We start from the raw sequence: 19885 nt of genomic DNA on the forward strand, positions 1-19885 counted from the left end.
GATTTTAATAAAGAGAAGGGAGGAGAGGTCGGCCTGGAGAGCGTGTCTCTAGCCTGCTACTCCTCACTGGGGTAAGGGGAAGTGGGGAGTCGAAGAGGTTGCTGTGTGAATTAGGCCGAGCGTCTTTGCCACTAAACCGGCCGAAAATCAGCCGTAAGAACCTAAATTTTGGATAGATCACGATAATCTTGGTGTGTTCTTGCTCCGCAAAATAACCTGAGCTTACTGACATTGGTGTCTCTGGCCGATGGGCATCAATTCGGATTATTTCAACAGATTAAGGTGGAGCGATCTGAATGTTCGTCCAGTGCCTATGTTACCTGAACACATAAAATATTTCGATCTAAAGCTTCCTCTGAAGAAGCTTTATTTCAGTCATAAACCAATGATTTGTGAATATGACTTTTGAAACTTCTTGTAGCCATAGTAACAATATTATGTCCCCTGCAAGTACATCGATGCTGTTTACAGAGCTGCGACATCTGCTTTTACAGCTGTTTAAGGCTGGGGTTCCGTGAATTTTTCGTGTACGTAAGCAAAACCTCAGGTCCCGCGCGAACGCACTTGTGCCTCTGCTCCCGCGTTCTTCGTCGTCTTCTTCCGCAGCTGGCTGGTCAGCATGAACGCGCTCGTGCCACTGCTCGCGCGTTCGTCGTCGTCATCTTTCACAGCTGGCTCTTCGGCGTCCTTAGCATATGAATTTTGAGTAGATTAGTTATCGATAGGCACCATTTTCAAGATCAGTAGACTCATAGGTGGATAATAAAGGCTTTGTTTAAGATGGCGTACGATTTACTGACAAGAAGAGAGGTTTAAAGCATCAGGCATACTATTTATTCTCCGCCGTTCCGGTAGCCTCTCGCTGCACGTGCTCGTGAGCACCGGCTCTCTCCGGGAAGGCGGCGCTTCTTCTTCTTCGTTGCGAGACTGTGCTAAGAATAATTCAACCGATTCTAATAGATTTCCCGCTGTGCGACCCGTGTCGGCGATGTCTACGTTCGCACCGCCCTCTCTTTGTCGACGTTCTACAAGCTTGCACATCTAGTGTCCTTTCCTGGCGCTCTCCCGTAGCGGCGGTATATAAACAAACCAGAAAGACAAGTTGCCGTTCTCAATTTTCAATTTCACTTCCCTTCTGTCTTCGTAATGGGGAGGCCGCGTATTCTAGACTCTTGAGGAGCAACGCGCTTATGAACAGTGACGGTGAGAACACATGCGAGTGCAGTCGGTGCCGGCGGGTCGCAAACACCAAATATCCAGCGGTAGAGCCAATTATTACCCCCCAATGAGGACAATCAATGTGAGTGCGTACCTTTCGTAACAATGACCCCCGATCAAGACAATAAATGTGTTCGTACCTTTGTTCAAAATTCTGCGTCATGTCTCTGGCGTGTGCTAAATAGCTTCGTTGTCATCCACCTTCACAGAGTGGAGTGGCTTATAATATTGCGCAGATTTTTGTAAATCTCCTGCTTCAATTTTTTAGCTTACCAGTTGCCGGCAGTTTCCGTAAGAACGTCGGTGTTTACGTTGGTAATAGCAACAATTTCAATTGTTTCTATTGAAAAATTATGAACAATTGACACTGTTGCTATTAATATCACAGTGTAAGCTGTTATGGGCTCATTCCAATAGCCATTTCGCGATGGTGTCTGCCGCCGGTGGCCATAACCGCTATCGCCGGTAATGCGAGATGAAGTACCAGGTTCCCACCGGGATTGAACCCGCACCCGCTGCATGAGAGTCAGATACTCTGCCACTGAGCCACGCAAGCGCTTGCTTTCACGCAGCCGAAAAATGCCCTATAAACGCGCCCTAGGCAGGTTCGAGGGCACGGACGAGAAAACGCGATTCAGACGAGGCGCGAAATCAACACGATCCCGAGCCTCCGCCAGTATGGTGACGCCATCTAGTTAAGGTGCCTGCAAACGCAGCGTGCCCGACATGTAATTGGCATATAGCAGTTGCTTGCTGCATGTAACTGGACCTGGTTAACTCAAGCAGGCAAGGTGACTGTTTTTCACCAGCCCGTTTTGCAGATTCCAATAAAAAATTATGATCATCATCATCAACATACCGTGCCACGGGTCAAGGGATGTGAGATGTGCGCCACGTATTCTGGATAGCTCTTCGCTACAAGTTATGGCGTCTCCTCGCCAGGTACGAATCGCTGCTGCAGAAACAAATCGTAGAGCTACGTGCGCGGCTACAACCAGGCATGTTCGGGCTCAGCAGACTGCTGTGCAGAGAGCATTACAAGCCGCAGTTCGCCGTCGATGCTGGGCGGACAGTTGATCGTTGTCATAAAAACTAGGCAAGGAGACTTTGCCGCGAAGACCCTGTTGTGCGTGGTGCCGAAATTGGAGCTACTCTTAAGCCGCTCCACCAGCTTACGCTGTGACTGTGCTGCGTGCGCCACGCAGGCCTGTGACTATTTACCACAACTTAATTTTCACTCTGAGTGGCAAGAAGTTTGATTGAAATCGGTCCAGCGAGTATCTCATAAAAGCAGGCATGCGATTTCCTCATAGGCCACAAGAAAAAATTAAGGTTAACCCAGAGCTAGAGCCTTCTCTTAAGCCGGAGTTTTTGTTCAGGGAGGCTTTGGTCTACTTTATTGGGGATCTTTCCTTGCGAACCCTCGTGGACTTTGCAGACGGCGGCGGCTTTGGCTGCTGCTGCTGCGGTCATCACCGCTTTAACCAATCGTGCTATATCTATCGGATTCTTGGTAAGGCATACATATACTAAGAGGGATACTACCCGCATTGAAAGCGCCCGGAACAAAGCGCTTAGATTCACTTATGATACATACAACAGATACGCCTAAATAACAGAATTTCGCAATCGTTCCGCGATTCCCTCTTCAGCATCGCAGAAGGCTACACCGCTTAAATGTGCTTTTGAAATTGCCAACAATTTAACTAGAACGAACACTGAAGCATACATTCAATATAAACTCAAGACTAACTATACTTCGTAAACGTTACAAAACTTTGCGAATTCCGTAAACAAAAAGAAATATGTACTGCTACTCGTTCTTTCCTAGAACAATCGCGGAATGAAACCTGCCCCCAGGTGACGTCACTACCTTGTACACTGCGTGTAGTGTCCAGCGTGTAGTGTGTGAAAAGTGCACAACCATGCATTGGACAAAGTGTGTAAATAGTAGTAAATAGTAGCTTGATAGTAGATATCATAATCACCTGCCACCTACCTCTCCCTGTATCTCCCACTTCCCCTTACCCCAGTGACGAGTAGCAGGCTAAAGACACGCTCTCCAGGCCGACCTCTCCTCCCTTCTCTTCATTAAAATCTACTCCTCCTACTTGTCCACTGTTTCTTCATTTTTATCTGTGGTGTCTTCATATGCAAGATTTTTTTTTTACAGGCAAGCTGTTATATGCTAGGTTTCAGGAAATCGCACCCGGTAACGCAAGTAGATCAACATATCTCGGCTTGTCACAAAAGAGCGCGTAATCCAAGCGCGCGCCGGGTGTCACGTAAGCCAGCGAAAGAACACGCCGGCCCCGCGGCAACTTCAACAGAGGGGGAGAGCGCATACGCCTCAAACAACAACGCTAACAACGGCGCCGAAACGTCTGGAAGAGACTCGACGAAGCGACGTTAACTGGAGAGAGAGAGAGAGAGAGGACACGCGCGCGCCGAGACACCTTCTCACCCGGCGAGTCGAGAGAGAGATAACTACAGCGTGTACGCGCGCGCCAACAGCATGAGTCATCACCCCCCCCCCCCCCCTCGACAACACTCAGACGGCGGTCGAAGGTATGAGAAAAGACGCGAAGCTTCCCAAGCTTTGGCCATGCTACGAGATCACGACACCGATAAGAATGTTCGAGAACGCCTTTGGAAACTATATAACCGCCGTGCGAGAATCGTTTAGTGGAATTCGGGAATTCAGGAGTTCAGAGAGTTCAGTCCGCACCGGTGAAGTGATGTAACGTGAAGACCGAGCGTCTGCGGAAGAAGGGGATTCCCCGGCAAGCTAGTCGACGGGTTCATCGAGCGTCTGCATTTCCGGAAGAAGTACCTTCTTCGAGAATTGCGCGAGCTACGCCGAGGTCGTCTGACTCCAAGACCAACCAGCACGGTGAATACGATTCGACACTTAGTGTTCCTATTTATTTTGTACTTTACGTGTTGGACTCTTAGTGCTTGTCGTTAATTATTTTCTTATGTTTTGTGAATACCCATCTGATTTGTATTGTGTTTTGTCTAGTCTAAGTGTGCAAGTGTGTGTGTAACTGCCTTGTGTGAAGAATATATTTTTTTGTGTTTTGACAACTCTGGGCTTAGACTCGGTCTTCGGACAGCAACCGGCGTTCGCTGGCGCACCAAAGAGCCCACTCTTAATTGTCCTTGCTTTCGTGGGATTATTTTCGGAAGCTGTTAAGTCGGCTTTGGAATTTAGTCCGGCGTCTGCGCCTCGTTCGCCGGGGTCTGTGACACGGCTCCATATGCGTGGCGGCCTAGATCCATGAGTGGGGCGGTTTCCCGCCAGCTGTGCCTTAGCACAGGTGTCAAAACGAATGATAGAAGGTCCATTGTTTTACCCATCACCACCGCCGACGGATGCCTCTTTCACACATGTCGCGATGCTCGGCGGAAGCACGTGTCACCAATCGTTGTGCCAGTTTGTCTCATGACGTAGAGATGGCGCTAGCGCTGTTATCAGCAGTTGCCTTTTGGATTTACTAAGGGACGGACGCTCGTTTAATCACATGTTCCAGGATCCTGACCCCAGGATCCTGACGAGCCGTGCAGTGTGCCGCGGCTATAAACGCTGTGGCTCATACGCTAGTCTATGACGATGGGGAGGACTTGGCGTAGCAAACGCACTACTTGGCCGTCGCGCCGGGCGAAAAACAAGACGCCGGTGTCCTTGCTCTTTGACAAACATGCCGATGACACTCAATATAGTCAATAATGGTAATATATAAATTCACTCTAGCAATATTCACAATAGCAGACCAGCCATAGTCACAGCTTCGCTGGCTGCTAGCATCACAGTAGGGGAAGGGTTCTGCTTTTTTTGCAGCCATCTACATTTTTAAAGAGTTAGACCTAAAACACGTTTCTCTTAACTTGCTATCTGACTTTCCACTTCTGACATTTCTTCATCTTTTCGTAGTGTCTAAAGTGATGCAGACGTTCCGACGATGATTGGCACTCCCTCTCTTGTCAAATGTACGGCTCACGCTTTAGCTGCTAACAGGCCGCTGGTAACACCATCTAAGCAAAATAACAAAATATAACTTTCTGTATATCACCACCACCCAAACTAGCCGGGGGAAGGCATTGTTCTCTAAGTACTACGCAGTGAAACAGAGAACAGAACCTAAATATACCAATGGCAAAAATATACGTCTTTAAGTGCTTATCTCACTATATTTATGAAGCAATTCTTCATTTGCTTACGTTTTCCCGTGGTTTAGCTTGGTCGGATTCTCGCCGCGGAAAGTGGGTGGATTCTGCAGACAAGGGCAACAGTAAACTGGGCTGATCCCGGAGATGCGTAATGGAAAGTGCGATTTCATCGGATAAAGTGAAACCAGCGTTTGTGTGGGTCGCGGTGTGTGGGTGTCCGGTTTTGCCGATAGGGCGGGCGTAGACACGTAGTCGCTATATGCAATGCGCGTTCCAATCAAACAGTTTTAATGCATTTAAACGAGGCCTACTAAGTAAAGTTTCCCTTCACAAAGATTCAACGTGTGCGTTGGATATGCGTATTTTTTTAAAGGTCGAAGCGTTCCACATTTTTTGTGATAAGATAAATCTGCACGATGTACTAATTTTTTAGGAGATTTCATATAGATAGGTTTTCATTCTCAGCACATAAGCTCGACGATAGCACTAGGTGAATATCAGCGATCAAAATCAAACCGTTCTCTTACCCCAAGAGACTCGAGATGTTCTCGAGGTCCTATGCCTGAAAGCATCAGTAGCTGCGGAGAGGCTATGGCTCCAGCGCAAAGAATTACTTCTTTCTTTGCCCGAACAGTGTGCGTTCCGAGGTAGCGCTTGTACTCCACTCCTACAGCAGTTGTTCCTTCAAAAAGAACCTGCGAAAACCACTCACTTAAGAGGCCAGCATATTATTTCCTACTTGAGAAGAAGAGCAATCAATACTATACTCTTGGCTTCAGCCGATTTATGAAGTTTTCAGGCCGTGTAAAACATTTTAACCATGGCCATAATATACATTGTCTTAGCGTGCAGAAAACATGAATTGAAAATGGTCTCTTACCTTAGTGACGTGCGAATAAAGTGCGACGTCGAAGTTTTTTCTTCTGCGAACGTCATTTGTGATAAAGGATTTACTGGAACTCCAGCGCTCTCCGTTCTTAATGTTATTTTGTACGCGTGAGAAGCCTGTAAAATATGAGCATATACACGAACGATAGGAAAAGAAACCGAGTGGCACGATTTTGATTACTCATAGCATAAGTTGGTTTCTTATGATATAACTATATAGATGTTGTTCCCACTATCATGCAACAAGTTTTAAAGATATGCAAATGCCACGTAACCGGAAAGAACCAAGCTAATATTGTTTGTTTTAGTGAGCGTGAAAAAATCCCGCGATTATACACCGAGTGCCACGAGCTTCCTGTCGCGCGGCAATATAGCTCTACAATTTTCTCATTGACACTTCTCATTAAATTATATTATTTGAGAAGCTGGTTAAAACATCAAGACTAATAATGTAATGAGGCGGAATACGAGAAAAATAATCGGAGTATCTCCAATGTGCTGAAAATCCAACTCCGGCAGCAATTGTGTATTGCAGCCCTATCTTTAAAGCGATCTGGGCTGGGGGGGGGGGGGGGGGGGGGGCTCGTGGTAAAGCAGGTGCGCCAATAGCTCGTACCTTTGTGCGTGCTGCGTTCTCGTCGCTCGGTTTGCGTTCGAGCGATAGACAGCACGAAGGTCACTTCGCTCGCTGGTGCTTCCGCGCTTCCTGAAGCCAGCGTTCTGACAGGGAGTGTCCGCGGTCATGTTCATGATTGCCTAACAAACATGGCGTCCATGCTTCCTAATTTAGTTCGTAAGCGAAATTTTGCAAGTTTATGCGGGCGATCCTTACTACTATCCTTACTTCGCATAGCTGTCTACTAATTTGTTATCGCCATCGATGTTTCGCCTTTCGGGCGAAAGTACGACTTTTTTACAAGTTTTAGACCAATAGTGCGGAGAAAACGGAGGGCACGGGCGCTCCTGTCAACCTTAAGTCTTGCGCCATGATCAGGCAGCTTTGTGGCGACTGCCCCTCCCGAGCTACTTGACACGTCGTTGACGCTCACCGCTATAATTTGGAAATCGTCATCATGTTCCTCACTTTCTTGTTGTGCCTTTCGGGAAGAGTCAACTTGCTGAACATTTTTAGCGCCTTGCAGCAAGCTGCGAGTAGATTTTTTCCTGAAAAATGCCGCATGTCTTGCCCCATGCCGGCAACATCCTGGGCTGATGCTTTCGCTGACAGTAGGCATTCCTTTCTTGGGCAGCTCTGTGGTTCGCGTTTGTTTTTGTTCGTGCAGCGTATAGCTCGGGATTGCCTTTTTCCCAAACTTGGTTTTGACTGGCGGAAATTTCTGCGTTGCTCAATTGCTTTTTCCAGCGTAAAGTCTCGCTCTCGCAGAACTCTTGCCCTTAGTTTGGTGTCTTTCGTGACGCACGCGAGTTGGTCTCGCATCATTGAATCTTTCAGCACTCGAAAATTGCAGTTCTGCTACTTCAGCTGAACATCCCTCGAAAATTGCTCGAATGGTTGGTGCTGGCGCGTTCTAATGAGGTCGTGTTCGTATGTTTCGTTCCGCCTTGGAATACAGTAGTCTTCAAACTTCTGCACAGCTACTTTGTAATCATCGCGTTGCTTAGCCGTCAGTTGAGAGGTTTTGAAAATAACAATTGCGTCCTGAACTTGCGCGTGAACCAATATTGCTGCCATCTGGGCATTCTTTCCGCTCCGGCGTCGTCGCTGTGGCCTTGAAGTAAATCTCCATTCGTTGTCGAAATCTTCTCCAATTTTCTGCAGGAGCATCGGACACCAGTAGCCGCTCCGGCGCTAGCAATGCTTCCATAGCACCGTGTCAGCGGGCGGGCGATGGGCGTGAACTTCTGACACAATGCGTCGAAGTGCAGATACATAATATTCAGAACTAAAAGTGTAATTTATTGCGGCCGCTTGCCCTTTATACACAACATAGGGATCGTCGTTGCCAGACTGGCTATACACTATTCCGATACAGTTAGTATACCGATTTCATTTTTTTGTTTCATTTTTTTTTGGCTACACGGAATGCATTGGCAAAGCGCGACGTCGCTCTCCTGCATGCATTCCTATTTGTCACACTGATCACGACCAACTTCTCGAGCTTTCAGAAAGTTACGCTTTGCCACACTCATGGAGTTGTGTAAGATCACTTGGAGCTTACAACTACTCTTGAAGCATAGAATGTTTTACGTATTATGTCCAATATTGTTGTGCACGTTCACAACACCAGTTTTTGCAGATATGACGACGAGAAAAAGTAATATTACTGTGAAATGCAATAGAGCGCTTGTTCAAAGATGGCACAAATACACGGAAGAAATGGAACGCAAGAACCCTTTTATGGGGCATTTATACTTGTTTCCGAGTATTGCCGTCAAGATAGTGAGAAAAAAAAGTTGCAGTGACTTATCTCGGCTATGCAAGGATATACGTAGCGTTAGCAAAGGTTCAGCTGATTATTCTTAGCTTTCCTGGTTGTCTAGATTGTCAAGGATTAGCTTGATTGTCATGCTTACTGCTGCTCCAATGACACACGCGGTATACGTATTATGTGGCACATGTATATTTATTTTTGCTCAACGTCACGTTGCTTCTCTATTGCCACAAAGACGGCTCGGTGATCAGTGAAGTAACACGCTGCCGTCTCTATGGCCCCAACACAGTATTTGGAGTTCTTCTCGGCTCCGTTCTTCTGCGCTGTTGAGCAGCATTTGCGCTCCATGGCTATACCACACTGGCAAACGCCAGTCAGAAGCACAGCGGCTCCAGCGCAGTGTCAGACATACTTTGAAGGCGAGCGCGCGCCGGCGTGCACAGCGAGCGCGCGCCGGCGCCAGTGCGTCTACCACGGCTACGACGTCACTCCTCTGGAATGCGCAGACCGGCGGCGGTGAGTCGCGCGCGGCGGCGGCGGAGTGCGCGAGAGGTGCCGGCTCCGGTGCCTCCGGTGCGCAAGCCGTGTGACATCACTGATCCTTGCGCATGCGCAACACGGCTCTTGATGTGCCGCGCGAAACGGGCTTGGCTAGGCCAGTGTAGCTAACGCTACAAAACACATCCTGGCGGAGACTGCACAAGAGCATATGCTATCAAGGTACCAAAGCATAGCACACATTAACACAATCAACATTAGAATGATTCCAGTGGGAAAAATTATAGTGTTGACACTAATGTTCAAAATAGGAACGTTAAATTTAGCGATAAAATCGCGAACTGAATGGTCTCTTTTAAACCACACCGGTTGCAATGTTGCTGTACTTGTCCGTACTTGGTACGAGGCTCACGTTTTTGTTCAGTGGCGAATATGGAAATATTATGAAAGATATCTCGACGTGGTTTTGGCTGCCCTTTTTGCCTTTTAGCGATATTCAGATTGCCTAATGAACAATCGCCAGTCAGCGTCCCGGTGTTTATACGTCCTCATTGGGGATATTTCTCTTCCCTAGCTCCGTCAATGATACAACCTATTTAACGAATTTGCCAAGGACGAGCACGTTTGCATTTAGCACTACCTATATTCAGTAGATGGAAATACGTTGATATTGGCTGTAATTCTTTTTTAGACGCTTCAATCCCACAGGATTTTCTTCCGTTCAATACGTCATCTTAATGCAACAATTGATTACGGACGCCGGTAGTGCATATGTTTCCAGAGATTGGTAAATGGTATTTGTCAGCTGCTCTGCACCCTTATCGGGCCCCTTGGTGCTATATCACAACTTTTATCAAAGTTAAAATATGAAGCCTAAATTCAATGTTTACAATAGAAGACATGATGAAATCTTCGACATGCTTCCGAAATATTAGGGATATTTTGCATGTATCAATTGTATTCGTCAAGCTTCCTTTAAATCAATAAGAAACGATTACGTTCCTCAAAGGTGAATAGGTAGCAACTGCTGCTCCTCTGTTTGCGTACATGCAGCCAATGTTTCGGCACATATTTACTATGATATTCCAACAATTTGCACTTTGTAAAAATAAGTACAAACGCATGCGTCGCTTTGCTTTTTTGTATCTTACTTGTCTGGTTTGGCCCATTGTAGTCGTCGTTGTTGTAACCAAGTTCTCGGCCAGCCTCTAAGAACACGTCGCTAGCCTTCGTATGAGAACTAGGGAAACTGACAGGGACTTCCCCACTGTCGCCATGGTATCCTGTAAAAGTATCATTGGTCAGTCCGTTGCAGTGCTACGAATGCGGTACTTGTTTAGATGAAACACATTTCCAAATAGGGTTAATGGGTTCTGAGTAAAACGGGTAATGCGCAGTTTTTCTCCCAGACATACTATGCGGAGCAACGCATTTTTTTTTTTTTTTCACGCCTGAATTTTGTGCCATCTAGGGGGCCTCCTTTGAATAGCTATCTTGAAGCGTATTTTGACCAGAAAGACTACCAAGCCAAGTAGAAAGAGGTCATCGATATGGCGAAGAAATACAGCAACACTCCAATTATAGGTCAGAAATTTATTTCGCGACTGAAATAAAGCTGATAATGAATTAGGACAAAGACGAGCTGAGAATGGAGAGTACTGGCACTCCCGGGCAGCTCGAAGCCGGACATTTCAGATGAATGTTTGTACCCAAATCTGTCCACGTACAGGAGGATCGTTCATACCCATGTAGTCTAGAAAAAGCAGTATGTATCCAAAGATGCGGGTAATTTGTATAGTGGTAAAATTGCATTTAGGCAAGCACCGGGAGACCTCGCACAGCAGGATACTTTTCTGTATGGTGAGATGAGTCTCACGCATATATGGCATCTCGAATACTCTCATCTGGGTATATTTGCGTCAATAAAGCCCAACAGAAAATTTTTGCACATCTTCTTTCGACATGCCGCTGCCTATGTCACCACCCAAAGAAAAGAATACTAACATCTCCAGGAATTCTCGACATTCCCCTTCGGAACTTCACGACAATGCACAAGCGTAACTGAATGGGCAATATATATATATATATATATATATATACAATGACTGTGTGAGCATATATATATATATATATATATATATATATATATAAACGAGAAAAGGAGGGGAAACCGAGGGGCTCGATTTTGTTAACCATGACCACATAAAGCCAACAGACAATAAAGCCAAGGAGGGCATCGAGGAAATTAAGTGTGGTTGAAATTGGAGTGCAGAAATTTATGAAAAAAAAAGGGAAATGAAAGTGGACGAAAAGATAACTTGTCGCCGGCAGGAACCGAAACCACAACCTGCGCATTACGCGTGCCTTGCACCACCAATTGTGCTACGGCGACGGCCGTGTGTTGGTCCACTAACTTTGGTATATATGTTTACTGGATCTAGCCCAAGGAGTGTTAGCCAGTGCCACTCAGAACCATGGCGGGCGGATGTGGAACATCGCATGCTACCTAAAGACATCAAGGTTGCCAGATTGGAGACCTTCGTAATGAGTGAACGAGTGAAAAAGGGCGAACCGAGGGGCTCGATCTTGTTAACCATGAACACATTAAGCCAACAGATGATGAAGCCGAGGAAAGCATCGGGCAAATTAAGTGTGGTTGAAATTTGAATGTGGAAAATAATGAAGAAAAGTGAAATGAAAGCAGACGAAAAGATAATTGTCGCTGGTTGGAGCCGAACCCGCAACCTGCGCATTACGCGTGCGTTGCACTACCAATTGTGCTATGGCCGATGGCCATCAGTCCGTCTACTAACTTGGGTATTTATGTTTACTAGGTCTAGCCCTAGGAGTGTTAGCCAGCCCCACTCAGAACCATGGTGGGCGGATGTGGAACATCGTTTGTAGCCCGATGGAGTCACAAAAGACACACACACACACACACACGCACACTCCCTTTAAAGGGTGCTCCATTTAACAACATGCATTGGCACTTATTCGGAACATTGGCGGTTTGGTAAAGCAATGCTTTGGTCAGGGATGGGCGGTGAAGTCACACGACAGCAGTAAACAGCTGTGCGCACTTCCGGCAGAGGGCACATTAACTTCGAGAAGCGCCATATTATACTGTAAAGCGATTTATTACAACTGGCGTTGGACCGGTAATAGTGGAGGGAGTGCTATGCAGTCTGTTTGCACGCGCAGGTTTTGCAGAGGCAGCCAGGATGCAGAGAGCGTGTAGATGTCTTGTGCGTGCGCATGTATGGTTGTATGCGCGTGCATGTGTGCGCGTGCGTGTGCCTCCGCATTTGCATTTGCATGCGCTCGAGTGCGTGCATGCGTGTGTGACCATTCGCGGCGTGTCTGCATGCGTGCAGGTTGCGCGTGCGCTTGCGTGCTTGCAGTGCATGCGCGGGCGCGTCTGATTGTGTACGCGTGCGAACGTGTGTTGGCGTTTCAGAATGCATGCGTGCTAACAAATAAGTGCTTGTTTGTGTGCACATGGATGTCTGCGTGTGTAACGTGTGTGCGTGCGAGGAAGAGAGATAAAGAGTGTGTGTGTGTGTGTGTAGAGGGGAGGCAGAGAGAGTGTGTGCGTACGAGGGAGCTATAGTGTATGTGCGTGTGTGCGAGGGGAGAGAGATAGTTTGTGTGTGTGTGTGTGTGCGTGCGCGTGCGACGGAGAGTGTGTGTGTGTGCGTGTGCGCGCGAGGGAGATAGTGTGTCGGTGAGTGCGAGAGAAAGAGAGAGTGGTGTCTGCGTGCGACAAAGAGAGTGAGTGTGTGTGGCGCGCGCGTGCGAGAAAGCGAAAGAGTGTGCCTATGTGTGCGAGGGAGAGGGTGTGTATGCGTGCATGCGAGGGAGATAGTGAATGTGTGCCTGCGAGCGATATAAAGAATGTGTATGTGTGTTTGTGTGCGAGGGAGAGAGGGAATGTGTATGTTGTGTGTGCAGGGGTGGCAGAGAGAGAGCGTGTGCGTACGAGGGAGGAAGATTGGTGTGTGTGTGTGTGTGTGTGTGTGTGTGTGTGTGTGTGTGTGTGTGTGTGTGAGGAAGAGGGTGCATGTGAAGAAGAAGAAATCTTTATTCAAGCATAATATACTCCGAAATGGTTGACAGTGTCATCTGAATCACTGCCTATGGGGCTAATTTTGGATCCATACCATAAACGGCAGCATAAATTGCAATCCAATTCCAATAAATTCCAATAGAATCAAGGCAACACTTCACTTCAGCCAACCAAGAGAACAGGCTGGCTTCAGGAAGAGATATTCTACGATGGATCATATCCATGTCATCAATCAGGTAATCGAGAAATCTGCGGAGTACAATCAACCTCTCTATATGGCTTTCACAGATTATGAAAAGGCATTTGATTCAGTAGAGATACCAGCAGTCATAGAGGCATTGCGTAATGGAGTACAGGAGGCATACGTGAATATCTTAACAAACATCTACAAGGATTCCACAGCTACCTTTGTTCTCCACAAGAAAAGTAGAAAGTTACCTATCAAGAAAGGGGTCAAGCAAGGAGACACAATCTCTCCAATGCTATTCACTGCATGCTTTGAAGAAGTATTCAAACTCTTAGACTGGGAAGGCTTAGGAGTGAGGATCAACGGCGAATATCTCAGCAACCTTCGGTTTGCAGATGACATTGTCCTATTCAGCAACAATGGAGACGAATTACCGCAAATGATTGAGGACCTTAATCGAGAAAGTGTAAGAATTGGGTTGAAGATGAATATGCAGAAGACAAATATAATGTTCAATAGTCTGGCAAGGGAACAAGAGTTCAGGATCGCCAGTCAGCCTCTAGAGTCTGTAAAGGAGTACGTTTATCTATGCCAATTACTCAGAGGGGACCCTGATCATGAGAAATAAATTTACAAAAGGATAAAATTGGGTTGGAGTGCATACGGCAGGCATTGCCAAATCCTTACTGGGAGCTTACCACTGTCGTTGAAAAGAAAAGTGTACAATAATTGCATTCTACCGGTGCTAACATATGGGGCAGGAAGTGGAAGGTTAACAAAGAAGCTCGAGAACATGCTAAGGACCGCACAAGGAGCGATGGAACAAGAAATGTTAGGCCTAACCTTTAGAGACAGGAATAGAGCAGTGTGGATCAGAGAACAAACTGGTAAAGCCGATGTTCTAATGGACATTAAGATGGGAAAATGGAGCAGGGCAGGCCATGTAACACGTAGGATAGACAACCGGTAGACCATTATAGTTTCAGAACGGGTACAAAGCGAAGGGAAGCACAGTCGAGGACGCCGAAAACTAGGTGGGTTGATGAAGCTAGGAAATTTGTAGGCGCAAGTTGGAATCAGCAACACAAGACATGGATAATTGGAGATTGCAGGGAGAGGCCTTCGTCCTGCAGTGGACATACACATACGCTGATGACCCGCGGTCTCCAGGTTATTGCTTCACTGGACACGGGTACACAATATTCTCAGTGGGAGAATATTCTCAGTGGTGTCTGCGTGCGAGCAAGGGAGGGAGTGTGTGTGTGTGTGCGCGCGCGCGCGTGCGACGGAAAGAGCGTGTGCGTGCGAGGGAGAGGGTGTGTATGCGTGCGTGCGAGTGAGAGAGTGCATGTGAGCGTGTGAGCGAGATAGAGAATGCGTGTGTGTGTGTGTGTGTGTGTGTGTGTGAGGGAGAGTGTGTGCCTGCGTGCGAGGGAGAGAAAGGGTATGTTTGTGTACGTGCGAGGGGGAGAGAGTGCGCTTGTGTGTGCGTGTAGTGTGTGTGCGTACGTACATATGCTTGCGTATTGTGTGTATGAGGGTGTGTTTGTGTATGTGTGCATTTCCTTGCTTACAACTACTCTCGGAGACAAATTGTGTAAAGGGTTATATTAAACTGATATTTAACATCCATCAGATATAAACTAATGACACTGCTTTTAACGCATTATCTTATTTTGAAAGCGAAACCCGCAAAAAAATAAGCGGCTGAGGCGTCAACATCGCGGCCGGAGATTTCGTCATGATGGCGAAAAAAAAAAAAAACCCACACGAGCTGCCTAGCCGTTCACATTCGTTATCTTCCTTCGCTTGGTGGCAGCCCACTGTCATGATGCCAGCGACGCGCTAAATCTGCACCATCAATTCGTCATGCATCGCTTCTGCGACCAAATAATCTTTCGGTGGCACACGTTCGCTGCTATTTTTTATTCACGTTGTTGTTTCGAACGGATCTTTAAACTGCTTCCGTTCGAAACAACAACGTGAATAAAAAATTGGCCACTATCTGCTTGGATCGCTGCAAATGACGTCGAAAGACGATAGTCTTCCGCCGCCCATGATACGTAACACCTTTCTTCTCCCCCTCGCACCCCTCACGCCCTTCTCCTCCTCTCACTCCTCCCATGATGGATGCAATTGAGGTTTTGCTACATGCAATTCAAGTTTTCCGTGTTCGCCCTGCTCTCACGCCATCTGTTGCGACCTTTTATTACTGTTGGCTTAAAGCCAGCTACAGAGCCGCGGCTTAAGTCGGCTTGTTTTTAACGCGTAGCATCTCTTCGACGCGATTTCTAACGCGTTGATTTTAAATTAGGTTCTTAAGAATCGGAAAATTTCAAATAAAGAGAGTTGAAGTGTACAACTCTGTACCTCAGCAACTAAAGTAATATCATGATTCTGTAAGCTGTACCTAATATTTCGTCTAAAGCAAAATGATATACGATATGTAACCCTGAAATATACCACTCACTTCTGAATATACCATTTGTAAAACCGTTTCAAACATTGTAAGAAATTCAAAAAAGTCGAAAATTCATAGATAAAGCATGTCCTATTTAGATGATCCAACGGATGCAGTTTATGGAAATAAGATATTTGTATTTGATGCTCATCTAAGGGTTTGTAAACTTCGTACTTCTTTTTTTTCAGATATACCGATTCCAAACAATTCTTGAAAAAGTGCCATGGCCTAAATAAAAATTCAATATGCTGCAATCACGGTGATTTAACTTACTGTCTTAAATGCACCAATTTTCATTTAAATCGGTTCAGCGGTTTTCTCATAAAAGTATTCTTGCGTTTTACATGTGTTTCGGCAGCCGGCATCGGAGCAGCCCGCATTGTCAGTCGAGGAAGTACCTGGTTGTCTTCGAGATAAGGTTGATACATAGGCGCACTCGTTTCCAAGTACCGAGGTAAAGCAACAATCTCAGGGTGTGCTTTTTTTATTGTGTTTTCTTTAATTGTGCGTCATGGCATACGTCATGGCGCAAAAAAAGCAAACTGAACGAAATGCCCAGATTTCCTGGGTGTGAGCATTTGCAGTGATAGAACAACATCTCCGTTTTGTTTGCACTGATTTCTTTTATATTCTTTTAATGTATCACCATAATTTTTGCCTAATTATGTGCTGTAGTTAGAATTTTCTCAGTGTAGAAGCTTTGCTGATGTCATCGAAGCAACGTTTTCTTTAAGCGAAGCTTTATTAGCCCCGAGAGCGAACAAAAGCGGCGCTGCGAGCGCCGTTCGCATGACGTCATGGCAAGGATTTGAGCTTATCGTCTGCTACAGTTCGGGCTGCGTCCGGGCGCCTTCTGGAACGTTTCCGTTTGTTAGCTCTCGTTTCCTATGCTGGTGCACTTATGACAGTCTTCTCAAATATATTTTGACGATACCTTCGTTCGTAAAAATTTATCGGAAAAGCTTATTTTGTGGAGAACAATATATTTCTCAAAGGCAACGTTAGTGCCGGCTAACGGAGGTCAGTCCAGAGCGGTGTGAGGTTTTTCAAGCACAGTTCTGCACTCTGCAGCGGCCGCTCACGTGGATAATAATAGCATAAACACGAAACATAGGATAGAACAATCTAGTTAAGCGACCATACTTGCCGTGGTGCAACAATCATGTCACAAACGCTGGCTATATTTATGACGTCTACAACATTTACCTTAATTTTAACCCGCTAAATCTTGTTCGCTCATGACGAGCTGTTCATTGGCAAAATATCGAATTTCCGCATTTACTCACAGAAACGTTCGGCAGTAGCACGAGGACTTAACAGCCCATCAGTATAGATTCTACCAGTACCGTTTGCTTTTTGAACTGCTTGTCAAAATTAAACCGCTTTTAACCAGGTAATTCCAGGCGGCGGTAACTTTAAGTAAAGCTAACTGAGGCTTTAAGCAGTTTGCCGCACACAGAAAGGCATATCGACCAGTATTTATTTTCTTTTCAGTGCTACGCGCTCTACTCAGTTCATTAATTTAGTGCTGCTTGTTGCTTGGGCAACCGGTCTGACTGGTCTGCTTTGCCAAATTGACACAGGTGCTCGGCACGTTTTGGACGAAAAATGCCTGTCAGACCATATGGCTGCAGCCAGCAAGAAGCCGAATCTTCATTCTTTCGTGGTGTGGGACACAGAAATTATCAGAATTCACCGAAGGAGGTCAAAAGTCAAGTGAATTCACATGATTCTTGCGTATATAGTGCCTTGTTTATGAGGCTGGTATACGAGGGGGTCTTTTATGGGCTAACGCAGATAATAGTTCTGAGTTCGTATAATTAAACACGATTGTGGTTCGAGACATCATCATGCAGACGGTAGTTGCGGGATGATGTTGCATGACGAAGCTGCTACTTCCGAAGCTGCACTCTGGTGCCTCGAATAAGTTATAGGCATACCAATTGGCGCTGTAAAGGACTCATTCATGGCTTCAATTCGAAGTTGTAGTAAACGGAAGGGTTTCGCGAACAATGCGCGCCTCGTCGTAACGTCATAATGATTGTCGTTTGCTTCCATTGCGGGAGTTGTCTGCCCTATTGTCATAAAGACTGCTTCAAGCCACTATGCAACATTGCGTGGCATGTAATGGCTTGGCTCTTGATCTTAACCATGGACCTTTTTTTTTTCGGGTGATTGCCTAACAGACACGAAGCGCAGTCTTGTTAACAGCCATGTAGAATTCTTTTTCTGGGTGGCTCTTTCAGAGAAAGGTTAAAGTAGTAGCAATTTTTTGTCGTAAGACATGCGCGCCTAGCTCAACAGAGCAATAACAAGGTTGATAAAAGCTTCGCAGGCAGTATCCTATACTAACATACTGATTTATATATAAAGTTGACACCAAATACCAATATTACTGTTCTGTGTAAAATGAAATGTATTTTATAACTAAGTACTAAAGGAATGTTAAGTGGTTTAGGAACCTAAGATGTTAATGTTAAGGAACCTAAGAGTGGCTATTCGCTCACTGAGAAAAGCCGCAGCAAAATGATAAAATTGCGCGCCCACGTTCGTGTCGTTTATTTGGCGGTTACTGCACACCTACTCAGGCAGCCAACAAGACCTCATCGACGCCATCAAGACCAATTGCTATGGATATCCAGCTCCCACACAACCTTGGATGTACAACACCATACATGGGACAACGCAACCCACCTTTGGACGAACCTACCACAGAAAACGAGGTGAGAGCGGTCATCGCAGCCAGCACCCGTAACCAAGTGGCGGGCACGGACCGCATCACGAACACCATGATCACAAACCTTAGCGACAAGGCCATCTCCGCACTCACGGTCTTTCTCAACCAACACTGGGAGCAAGGTATGGTGCTGGCGATGTGGAAACACGCACGCATAATCATGATCCCCAAACTGGGCAAGAAATTGGCAATTGAAGACCTCAGACCCATCTCGCTCACATCCTGCCTCGGCAAGGTGTACGAGAAAATCATACACAAGAGACTACAGAGACACTTAGAAGACAACAAGCACCTGCCGGACACCATGTTCGCTTTCCGCGCAGGCTTGTCCACACAAGACCTTTTACTCCAAATCAAGGAAGAAGTCCTCAGAAACGTTCCCCGCAGCGGCGAACATGCCCTCCTAGCAATCGACATCAAAGGAGCTTTCGACAACGTCAGCCACCAAGGAATACTAGAAGGGCTCGCCAACACCAACTGCAGCGAGCGAACGTACAAGAACGTTCAGAGTTTCCTAAGCCACCGCACGGCACAGCTGAAGATTGGGGAAATCCAGACTGCAGTATACCACCCTCCCAACAAGGGCACACCACAAGGAGCTGTCATCTCACCCACGCTCTTGAACGTCGCCATGATTGGCCTCGCAAGAAAACTGCAGGATGGAGAAGGCCTCCACCACGCCTTCTACGCAGACGACATAAGACTCTGGACGACAATAGGGTTCCTCATTGAAAAAGAAGAACGGCTGTTAACTGCAGCTGACCTCATCCAAGAATATGTCAGCCAACAGGGACTACAATGCTCGCCCGAGAAATCCGAACTCATACGGGTCTGGCGAGGCCGGGGTAACCACACTGTCCCCACAGACCCAACACGAAAACTCGATGTACACCTCAACGGGGGCCTCATACCAGAGAAGCCATTGCTCAGGGTGCTGGGCTTGTGGCTGCAGTCTAACCAGCAGGCTACCCACACTCTTACGCTCCTCAGAACCAGTGTCAAGGCAGTATCACGCATGATATCCCGCGTAACATCCAAGAATAGAGGGATAAAGGAAGGGGACACCCTCCGACCGGTCATATGCCTGGTGGTAGAGCAGAATCACATACAGCCTGCCCTACTACCATCTCACACGATCTGAGACCAAACTGGCCGACACGCTCTTGAGGATGGCTTTCAAGACCGCTCTCCACCTACCGATGAGTACATCGACTGAGACATCATTGACGCTGGGGTTACACAACACCCTCAGGGAGCTCACAGAAGC

At 46.6% G+C, this 19885-nt stretch overlaps 1 protein-coding gene and 1 long non-coding RNA gene across 2 annotated transcripts in view; both read right to left on the bottom strand.

Moving 5' to 3' along the window:
• The window catches only part of LOC125943103 (uncharacterized), a 246778-nt gene extending 240734 nt beyond the window's left edge, over nt 1–6044 (bottom strand). Inside the window, exon 1 of the long non-coding RNA XR_007465554.1 lies at nt 5916–6044. This is a non-coding gene — a long non-coding RNA (uncharacterized LOC125943103). The remainder of the gene's footprint in view (nt 1–5915) is intronic.
• LOC119440239 (glucose dehydrogenase [FAD, quinone]) overlaps nt 1–19885 on the bottom strand; it is a 690341-nt gene that overhangs the window by 278607 nt on the left and 391849 nt on the right. The gene's annotated exons all lie outside the window — the stretch shown is intronic.

This window comes from Dermacentor silvarum, chromosome 2 (assembly GCF_013339745.2).
Source record: "Dermacentor silvarum isolate Dsil-2018 chromosome 2, BIME_Dsil_1.4, whole genome shotgun sequence".
In the NCBI taxonomy this organism is placed as follows: Eukaryota; Metazoa; Arthropoda; class Arachnida; order Ixodida; family Ixodidae; genus Dermacentor; species Dermacentor silvarum.